The sequence below is a fragment of the Lissotriton vulgaris genome, chromosome 9 (genome assembly GCF_964263255.1).
Source record: "Lissotriton vulgaris chromosome 9, aLisVul1.2, whole genome shotgun sequence".
In the NCBI taxonomy this organism is placed as follows: domain Eukaryota; kingdom Metazoa; phylum Chordata; class Amphibia; order Caudata; family Salamandridae; genus Lissotriton; species Lissotriton vulgaris.
Genome location: NC_141697.1, coordinates 532,314,969 through 532,328,827, shown reverse-complemented (window position 1 = coordinate 532,328,827; position 13,859 = coordinate 532,314,969). Strand labels below are relative to the sequence as shown.

The window sequence follows — 13,859 nt, the reverse complement described above, 5'->3', positions numbered from 1 at the left end:
TCAGGAAAGCCTTCTTTTCACTTCGGTCATTGAACGAAAACAATCCCATTGGATCCTTTCAGTGGTGAAGAATAGCTGTGCTAGACAGCTAGTTAGTACAGCTACTTACTTTTAGGCTAGTTCTTCCCTATTCAGCAACTCAGCAGTAGAACAGCTCTTAATTTTTAGGTACAGTAGAGCATTCCCACTTTGGAAAGAGATACTGATGGATCACTGACAGGATACAGGAAACAGAAATATTGTGTGGACAGAATATCGTGTCAGAAATATCGAGGACCAAAATATTGAGAAGGTAAGTGCAAATAGGTGAGCATAGATTAACTGTTCTTAACTCCACATCTGCGTACCTTGAAGAAATATATATTGAAGGTAAGTTTCCAAAGTTAAGCAAAGTTTTTCTTTATATAACTCCAGATATATGTACCTTGAAAAGATATATATATATGTTGGTTTAACATAACAATATAAATATGATACATCAGTATAGAATGAGCATTGTCTTGTGCAATGCTACTTTTGCTCAGAGATATGTTTTGTGGTTAATTGCACCTACTAAATAGTTAGGACATGATCTTTTATAAGATGCAGTTATGGGTAACCGATTCACGGCATAATTGTTTATCAAATAACCGTTTCATGACAAATGTTGCCTTAATGTGCATTATGTCGAAGAAACAGTGAATGGTTAGAAATGACTTACATGTTGATGCAGCAAAAATGCGATACGTTTCTATGGTCATTTGTGAAATTTTAACACATTTCAAGATGGTGTGCATTTGGTGTATAACCACCTAAGTCCGTTGTTTGTGTCAATAAGGGTTGCAAACACAGATAATGGTGCCGCGCAGTGCATTCCGATGTTAACACTGACGAAGGGATTTCATTCCCGAAACGCGTTTGTTCGAAGAATAAAACCTTTCTGCTGAAACTGCTGCTGCTGTTTTCGTGAGTGCTGGCTTTCCTTACAACCCGGCTGGGTATTTGTGAGGGAATTGGAGCTTGGATTTGTAAACGCGAACACCATCGCGTTACTGGCACCCGCTTTCAGAGTGACTCGTGCGTTTGGTGTTTTTGGAGCGATTATTAATTTGAAACGAGTGCACCACCGTTACCGGACAGCTTGAGGGATAAAGAACTATATTCCCCTTGATTTGAAAAGTGGTGTCCGAAGTAATCAACGAGCAATACAAAAGCCGGCACAACTTCAGAAGCGTTAAGCCTGCTTGTTTAATGTATTGCTCTATGTGATTCCAACACATGTTTTCATAGACGGTTAAGCGAGGGAACTTGCAGCAGCAGGCAGACAGACTGTGGGTATCGCCTCCCGGGACCGGGATACTGTACGATACATAGAAACTGAACATGTTTAACATGTCGGAACGCCGAGATGCGGCTGGAGACATCTTCAAAATTAAAAATCCGGACATCACTAAACTACCACCAACAACTAATGTGGCAGTCTCCAACACTTTATCAACCCAATTTCAAAAATTGGAGAAGCTATATGAACGCGAACTCCGCAAATGGTGGGAGGGTACATCATTGCAGGGGTACATAGAGGTACAGAGGGTGCCTCGAGGTCTTCGGATCTTTACTGTACCCGCATACGAGAACCCTGACCCCCTACTGTTAGAAACATGGGCGGCACATATAGCTAACTCTTGCAAAGGCATGCTGGAGATCTTGATTCAATTTGCGTGGAGCGACCACGACAAGGTCGTGAAAGAAATAGAGGAGTTGGAAGAATTGATTGCACAGGATACTAACAAGGAAGAACAAGAACAACTCAGGGCTAATATGAAAAAGAGATTACAAAAATATGAAACTAAAATCAAGCAGAGAAAACAAGAAAAATTTGACCGTGATGAACGGCATTATGCAATGGGGAGGGTTTTGACTTTCTCTAAGAAATACGATCAGCCACGTAAAGAGGTTGCGAGAAAAAACCTCATGCCGAAAGGCAACATGGAGACAAGAGTTGAGACCTCCGACTCAGAAGTCACTGCAAGTGAATTATCTGAAGACGAGATGGCAAACACCACTGCAGCACCTTCAACATCAACTACTAAGACCCCTTTTCAACAGGAGTTCACAGTCATCCAAGAGAGCTGGCTCCGAGATGGCAGGAAGAAGCTCCCAGAAAAGGTAGACAAACCAGAAGGGGAGGTTGGAAAGGGAAGAGGCAGAGGACAAACAAGAGCAACTTCAAGGGTCACCAGAAGTCAAAGGAGAGGCAGATGGTGAATGCCTCGGACCAGCTAACCATTGTTAATTTATCACAGAGACAATTAACAACTACAGAGGAGTCCGTTTTAAAATTAGGACTCACTTTTTGTCCTTATAAAAACTTGGAATATACACAGACAAGAATTGATCTGTATAAGTTCGTTCGAAAAGTCAAATTACATAAATTCTTTAAAACAAAACCGACTGCTAAAGAAGCGAAACATCTAAGAAATAACAAAAAAGACACTGATCTCTTATGTGTGAATGATTTGACTGCTTGTGAGGTTTTACAGAATCTAAGACGAGAAGCTGACATGGAACCGTATACAACAAGCAACTCCTTAACACAAAGATTGGCTGGTGTGAACATTGATCAAGAAGCACCCAAAAGTGACTTTAAACTTGCTTCTAGATTTGTCCCCCAAACTGCCATGGATGCTATCGACATCTTTTCGGATGTAGTCATCAGGGACCTGATGACGATGAGGATTGAATCCAATCATCGGAACAAGCATCATAACATCACGAAGGAACAACAAATGGCGATCAAGAGTTTGACGGAGGACAAAACGATTGTATTCAAACCCTCCGACAAAGGAGGCAACATTGTCATCATGTCCAGACCACAATATGTTGCAGAAGCCATGCGCCAGCTCCAAGACACGTCGTGCTATACTACCATTACGAAAAAGGAGTACTGGGCAAGTATCGAAGAACTACATAGCTTGCTCAAGAAATGGCACGATAGACAGATGATCGATCTTGATGAATACCTTTTTCTAAAAACAATGAACCCTACTCTTCCTTGTTTCTATCATCTGCCCAAGGTGCATAAGAACATTGAAGCCCCTCCGGGCAGACCCATCATTTCCTCCATTGGAGGCCTCACAGAGAATCTCTCAAAATTCCTGGACCACTTTTTGTTTAGCTTCGTATTATCTCTGAAATCTTACATCAGGGATACGACGGACTTGATAAAGAAAGTGGAACCTCTTGTCTGGCAACCCTCATATGTACTAATCACCTTAGACATAACAAGCCTTTATACCTGCATAGACCATGAGCAAGGTCTTGGAGCTGTTGAATTTTTCCTGAATCAAAGAGAATTGAAATTTGCCACTCATAACAAGATGTTATTGGAACTTATAAAATTCTGTTTATACAATAATATCTTTCTTTTTCAGGATGTACTGTATCAACAGCGCTCTGGTACGGCGATGGGCTCCTGTTTCGCCCCCAGCTATGCAAATTTATTCGTAGGCTGGTGGGAGGAGCAGGTAGCCTGGGCCCCCAGGAACGCCACCTGGAACAACAAGGTGGTGTTATGGAGCAGGTATATCGATGACCTGTTCCTAGTGTGGGATGGGTCTATTGATGAGGCTAACCGGTACATAGAAGTGCTGAATGAAAATGAGTGTAATCTTAAATTCACTGGTGAAATACATAAAGAAAGGGTGAATTATCTTGACCTTCAAGTAACTGTAAGAAATGGGCATATCTGCACCCAACTTTATCGTAAGCCGACCGCAGGCAATAGCGTTTTACACGCTTCTAGCGGTCATCCCCGTAAACTCATTAAAAATATCCCTTACGAGGAGTTTTTGCGACTCAAGCGCAACTGCACACAGGATGAGGATTTTGAAACAGCAGCCGCTGACAGTATAGAGAGATTCTGTAACAGAGGATATAACTGGAACCTCCTTCAAGATACTTTAAAGAAAGTTAGAAAGATACCTCGCAGGACCCTCTTTGAAGATAAAAAAATTGAGTCCTCTGAAGAAGTGAACTTCCGCATGATTATACCTTTCTCTGCGGATTCCTTTAAACTAAGATCCATTTTATCGAGGCATTGGCATATTCTCAAATCTGACCCAATAGTAGGGTCTGATATTCCTGAGAAACCATTAATAACTTTCAGGAAGGCACGTTCACTGCGTGATGAGATGGTTCACAGTTTTCTACAAGCACAGGAGAAACAGATAGGGACACTAAAGGATGTTAAAGGCTTTTTTCCTTGCGGAAAATGTAAAGCCTGCTCTGCCAGTAAAAGAACTCTGTCGTATGAAGTCACGGGCTGTAAAGGTGGGAGAAAAATCACCAAATTTATGTCCTGCCATACGGACCATGCAGTATATTGCCTGATATGTCCCTGTTCTTATAGATATGTGGGAAGTACTATCAATCCTGTCAAACTTTGAGTGTTGGAGCACATGCGGGCTATTGTGATTAAGGATTTCACATATCCAGTAGCCAGGCATTTTGCAATTAAACACAATAGTGACAGGAATCTCCTCAGATATTTCTGTTTAGACCAAGTTGTAGAAAATCCCAGAGGGGGCAACAGATTACAGACGCTGAGAAGATTGGAGTCCCGTTTCATTATCGATCTAGAAACTAGGGCTCCGAAGGGACTGAATATTGGGGAAGAATTGTCAACTCACTTGGGTTGAATGATATATGTTTAGAATGCATATCAGCTTGTCTTACATTCTAAACACAAGAGTGATGTAAATTCTGATCTTTAATTGAGGATGTACTCCAATGTAATTTTTGATGACCATGGAAACTATATGTAAAGTTTGTCATTTTTTCTTAACATTACTCTGAGATGTTAGCGGCCACAAAGGCTGCAATTGCCGATCCACGGCGAGATTTGGTTTAACATAACAATATAAATATGATACATCAGTATAGAATGAGCATTGTCTTGTGCAATGCTACTTTTGCTCAGAGATATGTTTTGTGGTTAATTGCACCTACTAAATAGTTAGGACATGATCTTTTATAAGATGCAGTTATGGGTAGCCGTTTCACGGCATAATTGTTTATCAAATAACCGTTTCATGACAAATGTTGCCTTAATGTGCATTATGTCAAAGAAACAGTGAATGGTTAGAAATGACTTACATGTTGATGCAGCAAAAATGCGATACGTTTGTATGGTCATTTGTGAAATTTTAACACATTTTAAGATGGCGTGCATTTGGTGTGTAACCACCTAAGTCCGTTGTTTGTGTCAATAAGGGTTGCAAACACAGATAATGGTGCCGCGCAGTGCATTCCGATGTTAACACTGACGAAGGGATTTCATTCCCGAAACGCGTTTGTTCGAAGAATAAAACCTTTCTGCTGAAACTGCTGCTGCTGTTTTCGTGAGTGCTGGCTTTCCTTCCAACCCGGCTGGGTATTTGTGAGGGAATTGGAGCTTGGATTTGTAAACGCGAACAGCATCGCGTTACTGGCACCCGCTTTCAGAGTGACTCGTGCTTTTGGTGTTTTTGGAGCGATTATATATATATATATATATATATATATATATATATATATATATATATATATATGAACGCTCAAAGGTCCCTTCCCTCAAAGGAACGACAGCACTCCGGGGGTGATGAAATTCACAGCGGTCTTTGTGTATTCAAATGAAAGTCAACAAAAAACGCGTTACGTCGTCAGCCTTCGTCAGTATCTTTATATATATATGCTCCTCCAACCGGTTTACCGTGCAATATATATAACAGAAATATTGCGAAGGTAAGTTTACTCCAGATATATGTACCTTGAATCTATATATGTATAGCTTCAAGGTACATATATCTGGAGTTATGTAAAGGAAAACTTTGCTTATCTTTGGAAACTTACCTTCACAATATTTCTGTCCTCCATATTCTTGACAAGATATTTTGGCCACACAATGTGCTTTCTCCGATATTTTGTCTAAATACCAAACTGACACTATTTTAAACCTTTATTAACTGCATACGTTTCTCTCCTTACAGAAGTTGAATATGCTGAATTAGGTTCATATTCTGGCAGTTGTCCAAAATGTCTACTGGTGTTGTTCAGTGAATCTTCTTTTAGGTCTGACTTGACAGCGAACCTGTCACCAGACATAATGTGGTCAGCCTAAAAACAGAGCTTTAAGGAGTACTACAGAGAGGGGCTTTGGCTCCACCCACATTCTGTTAGCTAGGATTACATGTTTTGATTCAGAAGGTGTGTGCTTCCACAAAAAAGTGCTTCCCATTCAAGCAGATGTAATTTTTTTTTTTAATCATCCAGTTGCCTGAGCCAGAAGCAGCATTGCTACCTGAGCCTGAACTTTCAGGGGCAAACACAACATTGTAATCAGTGGCAACCGCTACTTAACAGAGCTGATGGGGCGGGGGAGTGGGGTAAATGGGGGAAAACACTCTTACCTGCAGGACATCCTCTCGGACCTCTTCGGCTCCTCTGTCGACAGCAGGAACCAGGAAGCACATAGGCTCCTAGACTCCCCTGGTCAACCACAACGCTGGCTTACAGCAGCGTTGTCATTGGTCTGAGCTCCGTGGTTCGGCGCTCAGAGAGGGACTGGGAGGCAGTGCATTTCTCCAGCCAGGCTGTGCATTACTGCCGATGGAGAACATGCATGGTGTGTATGGCTTGGCCGGCCAAACGGCCATGCTCACTTTATAGAGTGTGCTCACCACTCCTCCCCCTGGCCCCTGCTCTGGCCAGCCCAGACCCTCCATGCACCTAAGCAGGAATGGAAAACTAAAATGATAATAACATTTGTGATTATCATTTAAGTTTTCCTTTTTAAACTTCATGCAGAGCAATTGGGCGATGCTCCTCCGCATTTGCACAGGAGATGCTGCTGATTGTAATGCTGCTAAAGTGTCTTTAGATAATTAGCTAATTTACATTGATTGCTCTACTCTTGCAGCAGCACAGATGAAAAGATGGCAGTCAGCAATAATGTTTTGCAGTCCGAGTACCCTCATCTTTCATCATTAACTTTAGACTTCAGAGGTCATATATGCCTTTGCCATGCATTGCTAATTATCCCATATATTAAATCACTCATGACATGATCTATAACATAATTGATTCAAGACTTTGCATGACGGGCGTGAATTCTAGTTACTTTAGGGTATGAGTTCTAGTTACTTTAAATAAATATAACTGGTGTATTTCAGGGTTTTGTTAGTTTAAAGTGGTATTTTTTAAATGACATTTTCACCTAACTATAATGTTACTTTAACCTTTAATTTTTTAAGGGCAGTTTAAGTCTTTTGTTCATCTAAAGTAAGGTAAAATTACAAATCTGAAAGAGACACGTTAGTGATAGATTCCTTACCTTGCAATATCCCCCAGGCTTCAGTCTGGATCCGGAAAGTTTTCTGCTTAGCAGTACCTCTGCTCGCCGGTAGGTGGAGCCGTGCGGCTCCACGACCGTCACTGGTATCGTAAGCGCTGGGATGACGTCACGGAGGCTACTTAGGTGCCACACATGCGCCCTGACGTCAGTTCTTTCTTTTTCCGCGCCAAAAGCGCAGATCTGGATTGAGCATGTACCTCAGTTATTGTTTGACCTCTTTTCTCTAGACTTTTGTCTCTCTTTCTTGTCTACTGGTGCACGTAGGGATGCCCAGCTTTAAGTCTTGCGGGTCGTGCCACCGTAATATGTCGGTGGCGGACCCCCATGATGTCTGCCTCTACTGCCTGGAGCATGACCATTACTCCCGGGACTGTCGGGACTGCCGTGCTGTGGTCCCGAAGGCCTTACGGGAGCGGTGCCGGAAGTTGCTGGAGGTCCGGCCCTCCTCTCACCGCCGCTCCGGGTCTAGGGGCCGTTCGCGGGACCGGAGCCGTCGCTCCTCGGATTCCAAGTCTTCCCCGTGAGATTCCGGTAAGCGACGCCATAAAAAGAAGTCGAACAAGCGTGTTTGCTCTCTGACGTCTCCCTGTCACTCCCCAGAGGCAGACATGGGGGACAGGGGCTTCGCCACTGCAGCTCCTCTGGAGCCTGGGAGTCCCACGGCCTACCCGCTATACCTGGGTCCGTCGGCGACTCCCGAGCCATGGACCGCCTGTTTAGGCCTCGGGCTCCCGCCGGCTCACCTACGCGCCCCGTGGTCCCGTGTCCAGGACCTGTTGGCCCAGCGGCACCGCCACTGGTGCTAGCCCAGGAGCCACTGGATCCAGGCCCCTCGGCTCCGGCCCCGGCGCCCCAAGGTGCAGCACCGCTGGCTCCGGCCCTGGCGCTGCCCTTGGCCCTGGCCCCAGCCTCGCCACAGGCATGCCCCTACCCCAGTTACCAGACCATTTTGTTCCGGCCTGGGATCCATGTTGGGATTTGGCTCCGGCGCAGCCCCGGCTGGCTCCGCTACCGGCGGCGCTGATGACCTCTCCGGCTCCGGCCCTGCCACCACGGCTGGCTCCTTCTACCCCGGAGCCGGACGAGGACTGGGACGGCTCTGAGGACCCCCTTGCGCAGCAGTGTGACTCCGAGCAGGATTGGGTGGATGAGCTTCAAGATGCGGGTAAACTTGATGAGTCTTCTGGCCCGTGGTTTGCCTCACCTCCGCCTACTATAGAGGAATGCGCTTCCTATACTATGGTGTTACGCTGCTCCGCGGAGGCTCTCCATCTCGACCTCCCTACGGTCTCCCTTAAGACCAACCTCCTTACGGAGGTGCTCCAGACGGCGTCTACGTTGTCGGAGCTGCAGCTCCCTTTCAACGAGGCCCTTACTGAAGTCCTCTTGGGTACTTGGTTGTGGCCGGCCTCGGGGGCACCGGTGGATAAGAACGTCGCTAGGCGTCCTCGTCCGGCGCTTGGTGATCCATGCCTTCTTGACCACTCATCCCATGCCTGAGAGCCTGATCATTCAGGCCTCGACATCGCAGAGTGCTTTTCCCTCGGCTCCACCAGATAAAGACTCTAAGAGGCTGGACCAATATGGCAAGAGGTTGTTCTCCTCAGCCAGTTTGGGGTTGAGATCGGTTAATACTGCCTGTTTATTGGGCTGTTACTCCCACGCAGTGTGGGATTCGGTGGTGGAGGTTCTGCCTCAGTGCTCTGAGGAGGTCCAGGCTGTCCTTTTCCAAGCAATTGCGGAAGGCAAGGATGCAGCGAAGTTTGCCATCCGGTGTGGTTTGGACACTTCTGATTCATTGGGCAGGGCGATTTCCACGATGGTAGCCTTGCGGCGCCACGCCTGGTTGCGTTCCATTGGGTTCTCACCCGATGTCCAGAGCTTGCTCATGGACATGCCCTTCGATGGCTCCCGTCTATTTGGTGACAAGGCGGACAGTGCCCTGGAGCGCTTTAAAGGCTCATGGGCCATAGCCAAATCTTTGGGCCTTTCCATGAAGAGCCCCGCCACGCCAGGGTTTCGTTCCTTTCGTGGCCAGGGTGGAGGCGCCCAGACGCGCTACTCCTCCAAGCCTGCGCAGAACCCGCCCCAGCGCGGACGCAGCTACCGCAGGGGCGGGTCTGGTAACCAGCGGGCGGGTCAGTCTACATCCACACTCGCTGCTTCCACCTCCAAGCCATCCTAATCCGGCCTTCAGGGAGCACAACACGCCGGTAGGAGGCAGGATTCGTCATCACCTCCACCACTGGCGCGACATCACATCGGACAAGTGGGAGCTGCAGATAATCTGCCACGGTTACTCGCTCCCCTTTCTGTCCTCCCCTCCTGCCATGCCACCTCGGTACTACCACGTGTCGGGGGATCATTTGGCTCTTCTCCGTCAGGAAGTCACTTCCCTCTTGGCCAAGGGGGCCATCGAGCGAGTTTCCGATCAGGAAGTAGGGAATGATTGTTATTCCCACTACTTCCTGGTCCCCAAGAAGGACAAGGGGGGCCTTGGCCCTATCTTGGACCTCCGGGACGTAAATCGCTTCCTCCAGAAGGAGAAGTTCAAGATGCTTACTATGTCTCAGGTCCTGGCTGCCCTGGACCCTGGAGACTCGATGGTGGCGTTGGACTTGCAGGACGCCTATTTCCACATCCCCGTCCTGCCAGCCCACCGGCGCTACCTGCAGTTCACGGTAGGCCGGGAGCATTTTCAGTTTGCCATGCTCCCAGTCGGCCTTACCAATGCCCCTCGGGTGTTCACGAAGGTGATGGCGGTGGTCGCAGCTCATCTGCGCAGGTTAGGGGTGTCAGTCTTCCCCTAACTCCACGACTGGCTGTTGAAGTCGGGCTCGCCCCAGGCAGTCGTCACCCACCTCCAGACTACGGCCAACCTCCTGCATTTGCTGGGGTTCTCCATCAATGTGCCGAAGTCGCACCTGAGTACCTCTCAGAAGCTCCCTTTCATCTGAGCTGTTCTGGATTCAACACTGTTTAGGGTTTATCCTCCCGAGCAGCGAGACTGGGATATTCAGGCTATGGTTCCACTCTTTCAGCCTCTATCCCGGGTTTCAGTTACGATGACCCTCCGGCTTCTGGACCTGATGGCCTCCTGCATCCTGCTAGTGACACATGCCAGGTGGCATATACGGGCTCGTCAGTGGGACCGGAAGTTCCAGTGGGCACAGCATCAGGGCAACCTGTCGTATCACGTCCAGATCTCGGAGGGCGCTGCGCGACAGTTGCAGTGGTGGCTCACGAATCGCGATTGGGTCAGTTGCAGATCCTTCTCCCTTCCCCAACCGGAGCTCACAGTGGTGACTGATGCGTCCTTCCTGGGATGGGGAGGGCACATGGGAGGGGCGGAGATCAGAGGCCTCTGGTCTCCAGCGGAGTCGAGGCTCCATATCAACCTTCTGGAGCTGCGGGCGATCCGGCTTGCACTGAAGGCATTCCTTTCCTCTTTCCGGGGAAGTGTAGTGCAGGTGTTCACGGACAACACCACTGCCATGTGTTATTTCAACAAACAGGGCGGGTGGGGTAGTTGCACCCTATGTCAGGAGGCTCTGCACCTCTGGACATGGCTGGAACATCAAGGCATTACCTTGGTGGTTGAACACCTGGCTGGTTCTCTGAGCGCCAGGGCGTCTGAACTCAGCCGCCGGTGCATGGTGGATCACGAATGGTGCCTGAACGTGGCACAAGGTCTCTTTCTGCAGTGGGGAGGGCCTTGGTTAGATCTATACGCCACCGAAAAGAGAACGCGCAATGTCATCAGTTCTGCGCATTGGAGTTTCCAAGGCGGCACTCGCTCGAAGACGCTTTTCGTGGCGAGTGGATTTGCGGTCTGTTGTACGCATTTCCGCCTATACCATTTCTGCCCAGAATGCTGAAGAAGATCAGGTGCGACCGGGCCCAAGTCATTCTTGTGGCTCTGGACTGGGCTCAAAGAGTATGGTATCCCGAGCTACTCAGTATGAGCATCGATCCCCCGGTCCGTCTGCCTCTTCGGGAGGATCTTCTGTCGCAGTAGCAGGGGACGGTCCTCCACCCGACCCTGTCTAGTCCTCCACCCGGCCCTGTCTAGCCTCCACCTCCATGCGTGGACATTGAGCGGCGACAGTTGACTGCTCTCGACCTTCCCCCCGAGGTCTGTAATGTGAGTCTAGCAGCCAGGCATCCTTCCACCAAGATGGTATACACCTGCCGATGGAACACATATGTGGCATGGTGCACAGCAAAGACTGTGGATCCCCTTTCAGCCCCTCTTTCTGAGGTTCTTCTGTTTCTCCTTTCTTTGGCCCAGCAGGGATCTGCTCTAGGCACTATCAAAGGCTATCTTTCTGCCATTTCACCCTTCCTGAGGCTCCCTGATCAGCCTTCTCTTTTTAAGTCCCCAGTTGTTAACCGCTTTCTAAAAGGATTTACACACACATTTCCTCCCGTGCCCTTCATAGTGCCTCAATGGGACTTAAATCTTGTCTTGACTTTTCTGATGTGCGCTCCCTTTAAACCTCTTCATAACTGTCCTTTACGTCTTCTTACTCTTAAAACAGCTTTCCTGGTTGTTATAATCTCTGCCAGGAGAGTGAGTGAGCTCCAGGCCCTTTCTTCCAAACCTCCTTTCCTTTCCATCCATCCGGACAAGGTGGTCTTGAGAAGCCATCCTTCTTTTCTGCCAAAGGTTGTCACGCCCTTCCACATCGGGCAGACCATTACTTTGCCCACCTTCTTTCCGCCTCTGTATCTTTCAAGTGAAGAGGAGAGGCTCCACTGTCTGGACCCAAAACGTGTGCTCGTATTCTATCTGCAGCGTACACAGCCGTTCCGGGTGGATGATCAGCTTTTTGTTGGCTATGTGGGCGCCAAAAAAGGTTGGGCTGTGCACAAATAACCATCTCCTGGTGGGCTGTTCTGTGTATCAAAGCATGTTACTCCTTGGCCAAAAAGGAGCCTCCTGTGGGGCTGCGTGCCCATTCTACCAGGGAGACTGCAGCCACTACTGCCTTGGGACGCGGCGTTCCCTTGCAGGACATTTGTCAGGCAGCTACGTGGGACTCGCTGCACATGTTTACGAAGCACTACTGCCTTGATAGTCGGGTCCGGAGAGACGGCTTCTTTGGCCGTTCTGTGCTCCGTGACTTTTTGGTGTAATCCAGTTTGCAGACCCACCACGGGGTTGGTATTGCTGGGGTATCTATTCTAAGGTAAGGAATCTATCACTAAAGTGTCTCTTTCATATGCACAAGTTACTACTTGTGTAACAATATATCTGTAAGAGACATTAGTTAGTGATAGATTCTTTACCCCCCCCCCATGCATCCTCCCTGTTCTGCAAACTGATTACTAGGGTTAAGGTCATCCCCTTTTAGGGCCCTAGTTTTTTGCACCAAAGGTCGGTTTCTGGCATGGCACTCCATTTCGGCACGGAATATTGTGTACAGAACTGACGTCAGCGCGCATGAGTGGCGCATAAGTAGCCTCCGTAACGTCATCCCGGTGCTTACGATGCCAGTGACGGGTGCGGAGCCGCACAGCGCCACCTACCAGCACGCAGAGGTACTGCTAAGCAGAAAACTTTCCGGATCCAGACTGACGCCTGGGAAATATTCTAAGGTAAGGAATCTATCACTAACTAATGTCTCTTACAGATATATCGTTACACGAGTAGTAACTTGTGCTTCCTAACTAAGCGTCACTTTAACCCTTGTTTTTTTCAGGGACACAGATACATTGAGGGCCTTTGGGTCAACTTTGTTCTGCCAGTGGTCTGTGTGAGTGTCATTTATGCTCTGCTTTCATCCGTAAAGCATACTGCATGGGTTAATTGTTCAGTCCACGATAGTCATTAGATCTCTTCCCCGGTGAATAACACCATTTTCTGATCATGTGTACACCCATCTGAAAATCAGTGTGCTTCATTGTCAGAGTTGTATGGCCAGTACTTTAGTTTCACCTTTCTCCTTTTATAGTCCTCCTTTCGTATCTTTCCTTCTCCTCTTTATATTTTAACGTTTTTTAAGAGGATACTACAGCTGTCCAGGCAGTGCTAACTGCTCTTTTGCTTGTCACTAATTTTATCTGCAGTGCGCCACATCCTACATGGTCACTTCCTCTAAACCTGGAGAACATTATGGAATGCTGTTGTTCATAATATATTATTGTTTTACCATTCCAGGATGGGCAAAACGTTGGTGCTAAATGTGGCAGCCATTTTAGAACTTTGAAACAAAAATAGACTATTTACGTTATGGTCATTTTTTATCTGATCGAATAAAGGATTTGACTATTTATGAAATTGCTGTATTATGGACATTCGCTGCTATGTTTTGTTATCGAAGGCTTATGCTTTGACCTACTTGTATGATTTTAATTTCTCATGCCTGTGTTGTTGATTTTGTGCGTGTTTTATTGCTCTAGTGTCAGTGGTGAATGCAGGAAAGAGTCAGTGGATGGATGAATGGATGCATGTGTGAAAAGATGAGTGACGGAGTACCTATATGAT

The 13,859-nt window shown here is 47.3% G+C and overlaps 1 protein-coding gene across 1 annotated transcript in view; it reads left to right on the top strand.

The window, feature by feature from the left end:
- Positions 1-13,859, top strand: part of ITPKC (inositol-trisphosphate 3-kinase C) — a 902,887-nt gene that overhangs the window by 75,791 nt on the left and 813,237 nt on the right. The window lies entirely within an intron of this gene.